Source organism: Camelus dromedarius, chromosome 17 (assembly GCF_036321535.1).
Source record: "Camelus dromedarius isolate mCamDro1 chromosome 17, mCamDro1.pat, whole genome shotgun sequence".
Lineage (NCBI taxonomy): Eukaryota > Metazoa > Chordata > Mammalia > Artiodactyla > Camelidae > Camelus > Camelus dromedarius.
In genome coordinates, this window is record NC_087452.1 from 7,513,622 (window position 1) to 7,528,274 (window position 14,653).

The 14,653-nt window shown below is 43.2% G+C and overlaps 1 long non-coding RNA gene across 1 annotated transcript in view; it reads left to right on the forward strand.

The window, feature by feature from the left end:
- The window catches only part of LOC135323334 (uncharacterized), a 669,673-nt gene that overhangs the window by 513,176 nt on the left and 141,844 nt on the right, over nt 1-14,653 (forward strand). The gene's annotated exons all lie outside the window — the stretch shown is intronic.

Consider the following 14,653-nt stretch of genomic DNA (forward strand, 5'->3'; position numbering starts at 1 on the left):
CGTGCATCTTCTGCCAAAGATGGTGCATTGTGAAGGCTGATGTATATTTTCAAACTTTCAGATTTGAAGCTTTTTTTTTTTTTTTTTTTTGTTTCTTTCCATTTCAAGGAGCATGGTGGTTTGTAGAGTGTAGGTTTCATATCTGAATCAGAGGGAGTTGAGAGCGGTGCTTGAGTGGATATTCTGTTCTGAAGTTTCTTTCGTCCTGCATGTCAGAGGAGCCCTGGTTGTACTGTATTCGGCCAGATCTGAGCTGTGCTAATGCCGGGCCCCCAGCACTTGATGTCTGCTTAAATGGAACCTGAAAGCCAATATTCCTGAGCTCTCTGACGTTTGGTACAATTAGCAGGACGGGCCAGGGTGCAGCAGGTGCCAGTGTCAGATCTTGGTCATGAATCATAGTCAGTGCTGTGGACTCCTCGACAGCGATTCTGAGAAGTGGGTGGTGTGTCTGTTTACAGACGAGAACATGTGTGGGGGCGAAGGAAGTTAACTGGACACAGTTTGGGTTTTAATGTGTCATCAAACTCAGGCTCAGCTGCTCGCCACTCAAAAAGTCAATACCTGAGAGACAGGTGCTGATAGGAAAGGAAAGGTTGCTTTATTCAGGAGGCCGGCTGCCTGGGGAGGAGGCAGGCAGACTCGTGTCCCAGAACCAACTCCGAAGATTCTGCTCGGCCATGAGAGTTTGTAAAGAGAAAAAGGGGAAGTAAGCTCAGTTATGCATAGAGGGAGGGAGTCAGAATCACTGCCGTCTCCCCTCGTGGCCGACTTGTCGGCTCCTAGTGGTCTCTCTTTAGATGCTAGGTCGTTTGCACAGTTTGTTCGTGAGATTACCGGACGGGAGGCTGGGGCTGGGCCTGGTCGCCTGTGAAGTACTTACTCTTCACCTCTACTTCTTTGACCTAAGGAAAAAGAATCAACACGTTAGGCAAGTTACTGTGCGATCAAAAAATTAGAACATTATGCTTGGGCCAGAGAGAAGTCAAGCATGGGATCACCTGGTTTCAAAGTCAGTTAACACTATCACCTTACTAAAGTGACAAGACAGAAGGAGTCCCCTGCAGCGAGCTGCTTCCTGCAATGAGCTGCCTGCAAAAAGCTGCTTACAAATCCCCCTGTCAGACATCACTCCATTTCTATGGGATTATGGGTGAAGGTCCGTCTTCTGTAACTTCTTCATGTTGACATCAAGTGCTGTATTCCCAGAGTGGATGGCATCAACATGGGTCTGTGGCATCTCTTTGCTGACAGTTTCACTTGCCCGCTTACATACATGGGCAGAGCAGGCCGCTGTTATGCTGATGCCCACAAAGAGACAGCGGAGTTAATCTCATTCTCTCGCGGCCAGTTCTGGAATTGTGCTCACCGTAAATGCAGCACTGCTCAAGGTGGAGCGCGCTGTGTCAAGGCTGCAGTCTGGTCCTCATGCACTTAGCTTTCTCCCTCGGGTAGTAGTTACAGTGTCTGTAAAACAACTCAAGAATGTGCATCAGACACCGAGTCTGTGACTCTGTTGTCCTAATCATTAGCTGCTTGAGCCTGCTCTTCTGTGACTCAGGGAGGCCTGGGAGACCTCAGCTTTTCTACAAACAAGAGGCAGGGGACCTGGAGGGGCCTTTGTACTGGAGGTGGGAAGGCACAGGGCTCTGCTTGGTTTCAGATGCTGGTCTGTCTGACTTAAGTGTGTGACAGTCTGAGGTCTACTGCGTCCTGCTCCAAGGCGCATGTGGTGCAGTGGTTTCCAGGCAGATTATCAGCGTGGCAAATAGAGGCTAAAGAGTAAGATAAAGGTCCAGTGACTGGACCCACTCATGGAGTAACAGACTCAGCTGCTGGCAGTGGGACCAGAGCTTTGGTGAAGAGCAGGCTTCGTGCTAAGTATTTTAAGTGTTGAATGGGAGGTCTTAGGTCCCTCTGGACTGGAGCTGCCGGGGCCTGCTATGGCACTGGGGCTGAGGAAGGAGCCCACACAATATTGGCCAGAGCACTGGGAGGCCAAGAGAGCCAGTCCCGGGTTGCACAGACTGGGGTGGGGAGTCGACCCGAGTCCGCACCATACCTAGCCCCAGAGATGGAGGTCTGCAGAGGTCATCCATATGGTGGAAGGAAAGTCCACTGTTATCCTGGCTCCGAAAGCGCTGTTGCTTGTTTAGCTGGACTTTGAGGGCAAGAAAACAACTGCTTCTTTTTCTGAGAGTGTGTTATCATGTATAAACAAGAGCAGAAGACAAATACCTTGCATCATCACAGCTGGGACTCAAACCTGGTGTGTTTGATTCCAGCCCTGTGTGTATCTCCCCACAACATTCTGGCCACCTGGGTTAGCATCCTAGGGCTCCAGTAACAAAGCACAATGAACAGCGTGGCTATAAAACACAGAAAGGTATTCCCCCACAGCAGTGGAGGCTAAAAATCCAGAATCAAAGTATTAACAAGGTCATGCCCCCTGTGAAGGCTGTAGGGGAGGATCAGACTTCTGGAAGCGCCTTGGTTTGTGAGCATTAACTCCAGTCTCTGCCTCTTTCTTTACCCGTCTTCCCTCTGTGTCTTCACATGGTGTTCTCTGTGTGAGTGACTGTGTTCGGATTTCCCTCTCCTTATAAGGACAGCGATCATACTGAATGAACACCCATTCTAATGACCTTATGTTAACTTGATCACATCTGCAAAGACCCTATTTTCAAATAAGGTCACGTTCACAGGTATCCAGGTTAGGACTCCAACATACCATTTGGGGAAACAATTCAACACATAATATCACTCGTTCTTTCCTTGGGCTCCCTTTTGTTTTCTGGGCTTCAAGTTTTCACATGTAGTCATTCCTTGTTCTTTTATCCATCGTTTCAACCAGAAAACATCTAGTGATGGCCTTCTGTGACTGTGCATTGTGACTAAAGCATTGCACTGAATTACTGCTTCATACAAGCAGGCAGGGAGCCAGCCCTTATGAATCTTCCAGTTGAAGGACAGAGGGAGACAAAAACAAGCCAGCCAATGGATGAAAAAATCTCAGACTGGACTTTGGAGGAAAGCTTGAGACAGGGCAGGAGGGTGGAGGTGAGACTCCAGGGTAGCCAGGGAAGGTTTCTCTGATTTATTTACATCTGAAATGAGACTTAAAGAATGAGAAGTCACGTCCATGGTGAGCTAGAGAATAGTGCCCCAGACCAAAGGAAGGGCAAGTGCCAAGGCCCTGAGGCAGGAACCTACTGGCACACTTGAGGAGCAGAATGATGACTGGTGTGGCCTGAAAGTTGGAGTAAGGCAAGAGACAGATTTGGAGATTCAGGTAGAAACCAGATCTTGCAGGGCTGTAGAGAAGAGTTTGAATTTGAAGTCAGGCTAACAGCTGACCAACATACATTCCTCTCAGACCAACAGCATGCTGATAGTACTCATTACAGTTTTCAGCATCTCCTCTCTGCCGGCCATGCAGCTGGCACTTCTCACATATGCCATTTTATAGTCACCACATTCCTGAAAAGGAGAGGTCCTGGGAGTTCTCAGAGCAAATGTGTTATTAATATTTATAGAGCACGTAACCTACTGCAGACAAAATACATGCCGCCTGGGGTGTGTTGATGATCCCTGCCCTCGGGATGTGTCCAGTTTAGTAAAAACATCTGTTAATAGATGACCAGTTAGTAGCTGAGTGACAGGGCTGCAGACTCCCAGCCTCTCTGGGCTTCAGTGTCCTCCACGCATCAAGGGGGGAAGGAAGGCATAATTCCCTCTTCGCAGGATGGGGATGAAGATTGGAAGAGGTACCAGGTGAGAAGGGCCCGCGCCACGAAGATGCTCAGTCTCTGGAAGTTGTTATGCAAGCCTTGCTGGCGCTGTGAGTGACAGCTGTCCCCAGCGCACACAGCCTGCGAGCGACGGCAAGACCCCTCGGGAAAGGGGAGGCGGGAAAAGACGTGAAGGGGAGGGTGAGCTGAACCTGAGAGCTCGTCGGGCATTCCTCAGGCAGGCAAGGAAGAGGATGGCAGAAATCCAATTTCCCTTAAGCCTGACGCGTGAGAATCTTTATTATTAAACTCAAGTGTGAGGAACCAACGTACCTGCGGTTTTGATGGAAAGAGCCGTCACTAATTTGACGTCTCAACCTGGCATAACACTTGGGAAGACATGCATGAGGGACCAGTTATCAGTCAGAGTTCTGCATATAATTTTAGTAAAAATGAGAATCACGGAGTAAATATGGGCCCATTCAAGGCCTTTCTGTTTCCAACAATGTGGTATTGTCTTTGCTTTGCTTTTTAAAAACAGGCATACATCAACTTGCCCTCTAGTGACAATAGTTTGTATTTCACTCAGGCTCAGAAAACAGGCTGCCTGCTGGCTCTTCCAACAAATTTTCTTTGCGTAAGACGGAGGCCCACTGTGAGTGTAACTCAGCCAAAGTGTAGGAAACAGTGACCTCTGTGAGGTGACTTTACTGTGGGCTAGTGTGGTCCCTGCAGATGACAGGAGCCCATCTCACAGGCGGATAATAGCCCCAGACTTGGGCAGGGTCTCCTGTCCTCGGAATGAGCTGTTCCCCACCCTCCCACTAGAATGGAAGCTCCATGAGGGTGGGGATCCTGTTCGTGTCACCCTTGATGCCCGGAGTGCAGAACGGTGCCTGGTTTATAGCAGGCACTTAGTAGACGTTCCGGAGGAATGGATGGACAGTCCCGAGTGTGGAGGTTGAAAGCCATCATGTTATGAAGACCCCCAGTGTGCAGTCAGGCACTTAGCAGGTGCCTGAGTGCCCAAGGCTGCCCTTCCTTCTCTGGCTCTTATCACCTACTTTTTATTTTGTCTTAGGCTTATTTCTCTGTGCTGTTTTCTTGTGATGCTCTCTTTGGTCATTTTGAGCAGAAGTTTGGAAGAGGCATAGAAAAGAGAGTTAAGGATGGGGCAATTTTATGTCTGAAAGACAAGGAGATCCTTAGCAGCCCCTTCCTTCTGGTTGATGGCATTTCATGCTTAATCCTTTCCTGTAAACCATCATTTGTTTCTCTCCATAGGGTACTTTGGGGCTAAATCATGTGCATCTGGCGTGTGTTGAAACCTGGAAATCTAACTGGGTCTGTCCGGTATCTTTCCACTGTTGGGTCATTTCACTCAGCAACATGCTAGGTTTTCAGGAAGGATGTTAACTGATTTTTTTTTCCAGTCACCAATCATCACTGTTTTGTTCCTTTCTCCCCTGGGTGTATCGCTCACTTCTGCTTTGAAAGGCAGGATCTGGGAGACCACAGAGATGAAAGAAATGTGACCACCCTTTTCCCTGCTGATGGCTCAATGTGCTCACTGCTAACAGTTGAAAAAAATCTCATCATCATGAAGTGCCTTTTAGGATTGTTCACGCTGTGGGATAAGGGTAAGCCAAGGAGAGGAAGGGGCAGTTCTTAAAGTGTTTTTTAAAAGTCCTAAAAGTCTAAATCCTTCCTTAAGCAGTAACCCTCTTGGAGAAAAGAGAACATATCTTGAAGGTTCCTGCCCAGCGTCTAAACCCGTCAGAGTTCTATCAAGTCGGAGATAATGGAGAATAGATATCTAGCCTTTGAGAGGTAGGGGCAAAGAATGGATATTGATTTATTTTTTTGATCCATGATGTTCTCCAGCTCAGAAACAAGTAATGCTTCCCAGTAGGCAGAGCATGAAGTCTAAACTTCTTAACCTTGCATTTAAAGGCTTCTGGAACCAAGTACCAATCCATCTTTTTGACCCTATCTTCTTATATCCTCCCCATGGCGTTCGAGTCAAACTGTCCTCCCCACTGGCCTCCACCTTTGCATTATGCTTTCAAAAGTTAATTACATTTTTTCTGGCTAGGGAAGGATTTTGACTGATGGAGAAGAAATCTGAAAAGTACAAGACAGAAGATAGCATGCATAGTTCTATTTGGAATTAATCCTTACTGGTGATTGTCCTGTTAACTTCCAGGTTTAAAAAGAATACACATCTGTATATAATTACTAGGTTTATAATTTTTTTAATTACAAAAGTGATATAGAAAAATTGCAAAAATTATATAGGAGATATAGACTGCAAAAGAGAAAGAATATTAACAGATAAAACAAAGTTTTCTTTTGTTTTTTAACTTACCCTTGCCAATCTTGATTCCCTCTTACCTTCCCCAGAAATAACCACTATTTTGGTTTTATTGTATATCGTTAACTTAATAATGTATGCTATTATTCTGTGTAAATTTTAGTTCACATAAGTAGCATCATACAGGGTATATAATCCTGTAATTTTCTTTTTTCCCTGAACCGTCGTTGCTGAGATCCAGCCACGTTGTTCCAAGTAGTTCAAATTCATAGCCCTTAACTGCTACTCCCCACTGTCCGACTGTTTATCCATTCACCTGCTGGTAGGTAGTTGGGCTGTTTTCTCTTTTTAGCAAAGCTGCAGAGAAAATGACTGTGATTTTTCGTGCGCCTGTGCACATATGTCTCTAGTGTGCCCAGGAGGGGTCCTGCAGGGTCATTGTATCTGCATGCTCTTGGTGATCACGGAAACTGCTGAATTTCCCTATTCTTTTCCTAATCTACACGCCCAAATAGTGGGCAGAGACATAGAGTTCTCAGATACATTGTTTCTCTCTTCCCTTAAATTTCACAAGCCTAGGGTTCCCTTGATCCTTCTCTCCCCTTGTGGAAACTCAATCTGTTCAAGATTCAGTTGCGCTAATGTGGATTAGATAGCCCTCCCAGTTGACATTTACTGTAGATTTGGCCTAGTCTTGTGCTTGTTCGTGTCTCTGCCAGAGGGAGTTAAGTCAGTGTAGAGGGCACAGAACACACTCCTTTGTGTTCCGTAGCGCTCAGCCTTATCTCTGGTCCACAGTGAGAGCCGAACAGAGCAAAGTCTAGTCTTGCTTGAAGTTTAGACTCTTAAATCAGTTGAATGATGAACATTCAGGAGACTCAAAACCACTCAACTTAAAAAAAAATTGCTCGTAATATGCTATCTCTAAATAAGTGACTCAGCCCGTTTTTTCTGGCAGTGTTACATCTAATCAGTGCGCCTTTGCTTGATCAACAAACAGGTAAAGGCGATGGACCCTGTATGTTATAAACATATACCATTGATTTTAAACACATCTCACTTTGCATGCGAGAGATGTGTGTTCCTGTTGTGACAGGTGTGCGGGAAGTTGAAATGAGGGTGGATATAGCAGATACACACTCTCATCTCCTTCTATTGGGACTTTTATGCTCATTGGCTGGATCAGAAGAGATCACCTGCGCTACGTCAAGTCCCTCCCCTCCCCCTCCCACATGCCCCCAAACTCGCACCTGTCCATGGTGTGCTTTGTGACGTGACCTCACTGAACGTGGTAAATAATATTTGGAGGCGGCAGATCAGCAGCGTGACTGGGGCAGATAAGCTCCTGCCCCCTTGGTGCTGCCCGCGCCCCCTCCCCACCGCCCCCGAGACAAAAGGATGAGACGGACTCCAGCAAATACGGCAATAGGGTAGCTTTCCTGTAATCAGTCTCCTAATACTCCCTGGGATGTGACAGAAGTAATTAGGTCCCAAACAGTTTTCTAAAGTTCCTTTTCACTCTACTGTTGCGGAGACCATTTTATTTAAAAACTCAAGGACGCAGCCCTGGTGGGAAGTTAGTAATCGCGGAAAAAACTGCCCTGGATATGTACTGGCGTATTCCTCTGGGCCTCGGACACTTGTAGGCCTAATTTATTCTCAGCGTGCAGGTGAGATCACTCACTGATTGTGTTAAAGTATGGGTTTTATTTTTGTTTAGGTATGGCAAGGCCAATAGATCAGGAGATGATAGAAAACACAGTTGTTTACTCTCAGGGCTCCCTATGCCCTGGGGGTCCATGGGGCAGGAAGGAAGTCTGGGAGGAATCGGTCAGGAGGCAGAAGGAATGGGGGAAACGTGAGCAAGAGCCTTTCTTGTGATTTTGGGGGGAGGAAGGGGTGAGACAGCGTAGCCAGGATTAGGACTGGCTAATTCCACTGGGCTCTGGAGTGTAGGGGCTGTCCCTAGTCATCTGGTTCCTGCCCTGGAGTGACCAGGACAAATGGATGGTGGCCTGTAGGGCGAGAGCCTAGTTAAAAAAAAAAAAAGTTGGGCTGTGGGCTGTGGATGGTTTGGTTGGCATATGAAAAGCAAGCTTGCAGGGCAGCAAGGTTCTGCCTGTCCGAGCAGTAGAATACAGAAAGTTAAATGCATGCTGAAGACAGCGATGTTCTCCATGGTCGTATTTCCCTAGGCGTGACTCGGTCTCAGGTGTCTACATATGATATTTTGTGCCCTTCCATGAAGGATATAATAAACTGTCCAAAAAGGGAGTAAATAAAATGCCACAAATTGAGAATCAACAATGGAAGTAAAGGCTGCTGGGAGCAGGCAGACACCCGGATTCCTACAGGTGTCCTGCCGGTCTGTTCCCGTTCAAGCTGTCCTCTAGACAGACCTTACTTACAATGGTATTATTACTAGTGGCTTAATCTCTGTTTTTATGCAAATTTGTTGCCTCTCTCAGAGAAGATAGTGACATTTTGAATGTAAAACCAACTGATCTTTGCCCTCAAACTGACTTCCTCTCCTAGGGGCCAAAGATTTGTGAAAATGGCATGACCATGTGCCTGGGGAGCCAACCCAGTGATTTGAGAAACACCTTTGACCTTCCCGCACTAAGTACTGACTCTCTTGTCCTGAAATCTTTCTCATATCTACGTCTGACTCCATTTCCCCTCCCTTGGCTGAGTTACTGCAACTTCTAGACAATCCTTTCTCTTCTCAAGAAAAAAAAACAAAAAAAACAAAAAAACAAAAAACAGATATCTCCACAATCATGAATAAAATGAGAACAGGAGTTTCAACCCTAAGGAAATTAATAAGATGATAAGGAAATGTTATAAATTTCTTTGATGCTAACAAATTAGACGATTTAAAGAAAATAGATAAATTCCTAGACAGACATAATTAACAAAATGTCTCACAAAATGGAAGGTCTGAATTGATCCACATCAAATAGAGACATTGCATTATAAATTTGACCAAGAATAATAATTAAAAAAACTCTTCACAAATAAAAGTCCAGGCCCAAGTGGCTTTCCTGTTGAACTCTACCATTTTGTTCTTTCTTAAGGAAGAATCCTAATCCAGCGTAAACTTTATAAAAAAAAAAAAGAGGAGGGAATGTGTCTCCAACCATTTTATGATGCCAGTGCTATGGTAACAAAACCAAAGACATTTATAAGAGTTAAAAAAAAAAAGGCCAATATTCCTCATGAACAGAGACACAAAATTATTAGCAAAATTATCAAATCATATCTACCAGTATATAAAAAGGACTATATGCAATGAATAAATAGATTATTCTCAGGAATTCAAGGTGGTTTTAAAATCTGAAAATCGCCTAATGTAATACACCATATTGACAGACTAAAGGACAAAAACACATGATCATCTCAATACATGCAGGGGAAGCACTTGAAAAAACCTAACACCCAACATAAGAGAAGAGAAATTCTCAACAAATTTAGAAGGGAAGTTCTTCAAACTGATAGAGTATCTGTGGAAAGACCACAGCTATCATGATTTTTAATGATGAAAGAACAAATCCTTTCTTTCAAACAAGGCTATTCACTCTCACCACTTCTACTAAACAATGTGCTGGAGGCTCTAGTCAGTGCAAACAGGCGAGAAAAATAAATTAAAGCGATACAGATTGTAAAGAAAGAAAGAAAACTATCATTATTTGCAGATGGCATAATTTTGTATGTAAAGAAATCCTAAGGAATCTACCAGATGTCTATAATGAATAAGCAAGCTTAGCAAGGTAGCAATTCAATTCAGAATGAACAAAATAAATAGAAATAAGTTTAATAAAAGAAGTGCAAAAAACAGTACACTGAAAACTACAGAACATTGCTGAAAGAAATTAAAGATGCAAATCAGTAGAGACATATCATGCTTATGGAATGAAGTACTCAATATTGTCAACTAGTAGAGTCTCAGATTCATCTGTAGATTCAGTGCAATCAATCAAAATCCCATCAGGCTGTTTCTGACTAGGGTAGGTCTTGGAGTTGAGTCTTCTTGGTCAAACTTAATAGGTATCTTGTAGGCTCTTTTAACGTGTAGATTCAAATCTTCTGATATTTCTGGAAAGACTTCTTATGGTATAATTTTAAATGTTCATTAATCCTCACAGTGGCTATAGGAGATGGAGTTTTTCTGCCATTTTACAGAAGACATGTGGGTGCCACATAATCCTCAATCCAGAAGCAGGATATGTCTCTGTTTAACTATGGTGGTATTGTGTGCAAAACAAACCTATCCAGGGGATAAAATAGCATAGAATAGAACACACACACACATACACAGAGACAGCAAAACTGGGGAAATCTCAAAATCCTGGTGGAGACACTACACAAGAGATTATAAATGTTACTACTGGGGAATATTGGGCAAAAGGTACAGAAGATTTCTGTATCCTTTTTTATGACTGTGTGTATACCTACAGTTATCTTGGATTTCAAAAAAACTCCCCCCAGATGCACAGGTTCAGATTCTCTCCTCCTCCAGTGATCCTGGGCCGCTTTGTGCTTTGCTGGCTTTTCAGGTGACTTCCAAAACTCATCGAAATGTGAGCCACTGAGCTAAGTACTGGTTGGGGGTGCAGTGGAAGAAAGTATCCCAGGTAGGAAGATGGCCTTGGAAGGCCCAAGGACAAGAACTTGGCGGATTGAAGACACACAAAAAAGCCGTTATGACCGATGACTGAAGATTAGGCTGGAGGAATGGGTTGCAGCCAATTTGGGAGCCTGATAAACTCTTTATGGGGCAATACTCATCTCTGAAAAGCTTAAAAAAAAATTCTCATGGTCACATCCTCCCGCTGGAGATTCTCAGTCAGTTGGAGTAGAGTGGAGCTGGGGCATCATTTTTTTAAGACTATTTTTTAAGAGCAGTTCTTAGTTTTACAACCAAATTTAGAGGGCAATATAATAATTTCCCATACTTCCCCTGCATCTCACATGCATGGCCTCCCCCATTATCAGCATCCTCACTGTGTCTCACCGCCAGAATCGGACATTTCTTACCAAAGGTGAAACTGCATTGACACACTGTAGTTGTCCGAAGCCCAGAGTTTACCCTGGGGCTCCTTCTTGGTATTACACTGCCTGAGTTTGGATGAATGTCTGCACGTAAGCAGCATAATAGTACTATACGGAGTATTTCCCTGCCCAAAAAACCCTCTGCGTTCCACTTACTCATTACTCTCCCACTCCCAACTTTTGGAAACTACTATTTTTTTTTTTCTCCATAGTTTTGCCTTTTCCAGAATGTCATATAGTTAAAATTATACAGTATGTAGCCTTGTAAGAGTGGCTTCTTGCACTAAGTAGTATGGATTTAGGGTTTCTCCCTGTATTCTCATGGCTTGGTAACTCTTTCCTTTCCAGCACTGAGTAGTATTCCATTGTCTGTGTTGCACAGTTTGCTTATCCAGTCACCTACTCAAGAACATTTTGGTGACTTGCATGTTTTGGCAATTATGAATAACGCTGCCATATACATCTCTGTTTAGGTTTTTGTGTGGACTGTAGTTTTCAGCTTCTTTGGGTAAATACCAAGAAGCGTGATGGCTGGATCATATAAGAGAATGCTTAGTTTTATAAGAAGCTGCCAAACTGTCTTCCTAAACGGCTGTAGTATTTTGCGTTTTCACCAGCAATGATGGAGAGTTCTTCTTGCTCCACATCCTGTCCAGCACTTGATGTTGTCAGCGTCCTGGATTTTGGCCATCCTCCTACGTGTGCAGCACTATCTCAATGTTTTCATTTGCGTTTCCCTAATGATCTATAATGTGGAGCATCTTTTCATATGCTTATTTTCCATCTGTACATCTTTTTTCGTAAGGTGTGTGTTAAGATGTTTGATTTGTTTTTTATAAGGTTTTTTTGTTTTCTTACTGTTAAGCTTTAAATGTTGTTTGTGTATTTTGGATACCAGTCGTTTTCATATCTTTATTTTGAAAATGTTTTTTCCCAGTCTGTGGCTTATCTTCTAGTTCTCTTGATATTGTCTTTCGCAGAGCAGACATTTTTAATTTTAATGAAATCTGCGTTATCAGTTATTAGTTTCATGGATCTTGCCTTTGATGTTGTGTCTTAAAAGGCATCACCATACCCGCAGTCACTCACGTTTTCTCCTATGTTGTCTAATAGGAGTTTCGCATTTTACCTTGAATTCTATGATCCATTTGGGGTTAATTTCTGTGAAGGGTTTGAAGTCTGTGTCTAGGTTTATCTTTTTGTATGTGAATGTCCAGCTGTACTAGCACCATTTGTTGCAGAGACTAGCTTTGCTCCCTTGTATTGCTTTTGCCGCTTCATCAAAGATTAGTTATCTCTAGTTATGGGGTCTATTTCTGGACTCTAGTTGGGTTGTGTTTTTTGATGCACTCTGGCAATCTCTGTCTTTTAATTGGTACATTTAAACCATTGGTGTTCAGATCACTTTTATGGATATAGTTGGATTAATATCAACCATATTCATTACTGTTTTTATTTGTGGCCCTTATTTTTTTGTTCCTATTTTTGTCTTCTCCTTTTCTGCATTTTGTGGTTTTAATTGAGCATTTTGTACAAATGTGTTTTCTTTCTTTTCCAAGCATATTGTTTATCCTTCATTTTTTACTTTGTTTAGTGGATGTCCTACAGTTCGCAATGTACCTTTACATCTAGTCCAAGCCCATGTTCAAATAACAGTATAGCACTGCACAGGAAGAATGAGTACCACCTAATAACAAAAATGATGCTAACTCCTCCCTTCTGCCCCTGCATCATTGCTGCCTTTCATCTCACTTATGTGTAAACTTACATAAGGATATATATACACATACATATACATATATATATGCACACACACACAAGATATATGCATGAGGAAAGCATACACGATCAAACACATTGTTGGTGGTGTTATTTTGAACAAACTGTTTTCTGTTAGTTCAGTTAAGAACAATTGTTCCTTCTTAGATGTTTTACTTTTCTGTATGTTGATCTGAATTTCTGATATATATTATTTTCCTTCTTCCTAAACTTCTTTGAATATTTCTTGCAAGTCAGGTCTACTGGCAACAGATTTCCTTAATTTTTGTTTGTATGGGAAAGTCCATATTTCTCCTTCACTTTCAAAGAATAATTTCACAGGGCACAGAATTCTGTGTCAGTGTTTTTTTTTTTTTTCTTTCAACATTGTGAATATTTCATTCCGCTCTCTTCTTTCTTGCAAGGTTTGAGACATCAGATGTAACTTGCACCTTTGTTCTATAGGTATTCTTTTTTTCTCCTCTGGCTTCTTTTGGAATTTTTTTTCTTTATTTTTGATTTTCTATAGTTTGAAGATGATATATGCCTAGGTGTATAATTTTGTTAGTTTGTTCTGTTTTGCAGCTGTTCTGTTTAGTGTTTCCCGAACTTCCTGGCTCTGTGTTTGGTGTCTGCCATTCATCTAGGGGAAATTCTCAGTTGTTACTGCTTCAGATATTCCTTCTGTTCCTTTCTCTCTTTCTTCTTCTTCTGGTATTCCCATTATGCGTATATTCCACATTTTGTAATTGTCCCACACTCCTTGGATATACTGTTCTGTTTTTTCAGTCTTTATTCTCCTTGCTTTTTAGTTTTCAAGGATTCTGTTGCTGTATCCTTCAGCGCAGAGGTTACTTCCTCAGCTGTGTCCCATTTCATAATGAGCCCATTAAAGGCATTCTTTGTGTCTGTTACAGTGTTTTTATTTCTAGCCTTTCTTTTTGGCTCTTTCTAAGGATTTCCATTTCTATACTTACATTGCCCACCTCTTTTGTTACATGGTGTCTACTTTATCCATTAGAGCCCTTAGCATGTTCATTATAGTTGTCTTACAGACCTGGTCTGATGATTCCAGCCTCCCTGCCAAGTTTGGTTCTGAGGCTTGCTCTGTGTCTTCACATTGGGTCTTTTGCCCTTTGGTATGCCTTATAATGTTTTCTCTATAGCCGGACGTGATACACCAGGTAAAAGAAACTGCTGTAAAGAGACTTTCAGTAAAGTGATGGTAACCTGTGGGGGCAGGAAGCTTTCTGTGGTCCCGCGTTTAGGGGGTCTCAGTCTCTTAGCCTGTACCTCTGGGCTGCGCGCTTCACAAGGGTGTCTCAGCTTTTTCCGCCCCTTAGGTGGGACAGGATGGATAGCATGGGCTGGAGGTGGTTTTTTCCCTCTCCTGGGTCAGTCAAAGCCTGATGATATCCCAGCAGGCTTTGCTCTGGTTAATTAGTTCCCCCTGTGGGCAGACCATTTACAGAAAGCCGAGTGCTCCGGTGTGCTTCAGAACTGTAGCTTTCCTGCTCGCCTTGCCACTCGCCTGAGGGCTTTTCTCTGACATTTACCGGGGAACCTAGTCCAGCCCTGCAAGGTAAATATTGCAATATTGTTGGGCTCCTGTGACTGGGTCCCCACTGGGGTTTTAACTCTCGGGGTTGTCCATACTGAGCCTCCAACAATCTGTGAACTAGTTTAGGCTTTCCTACCCTGGCGTCTTATTTATACGCAAACCCCACATCATTCTACCGTTGATCCAGAATAGAAGTCCAATGAAAAGGGCAAAGGAAAAGCATTGAAAAATTTTGAC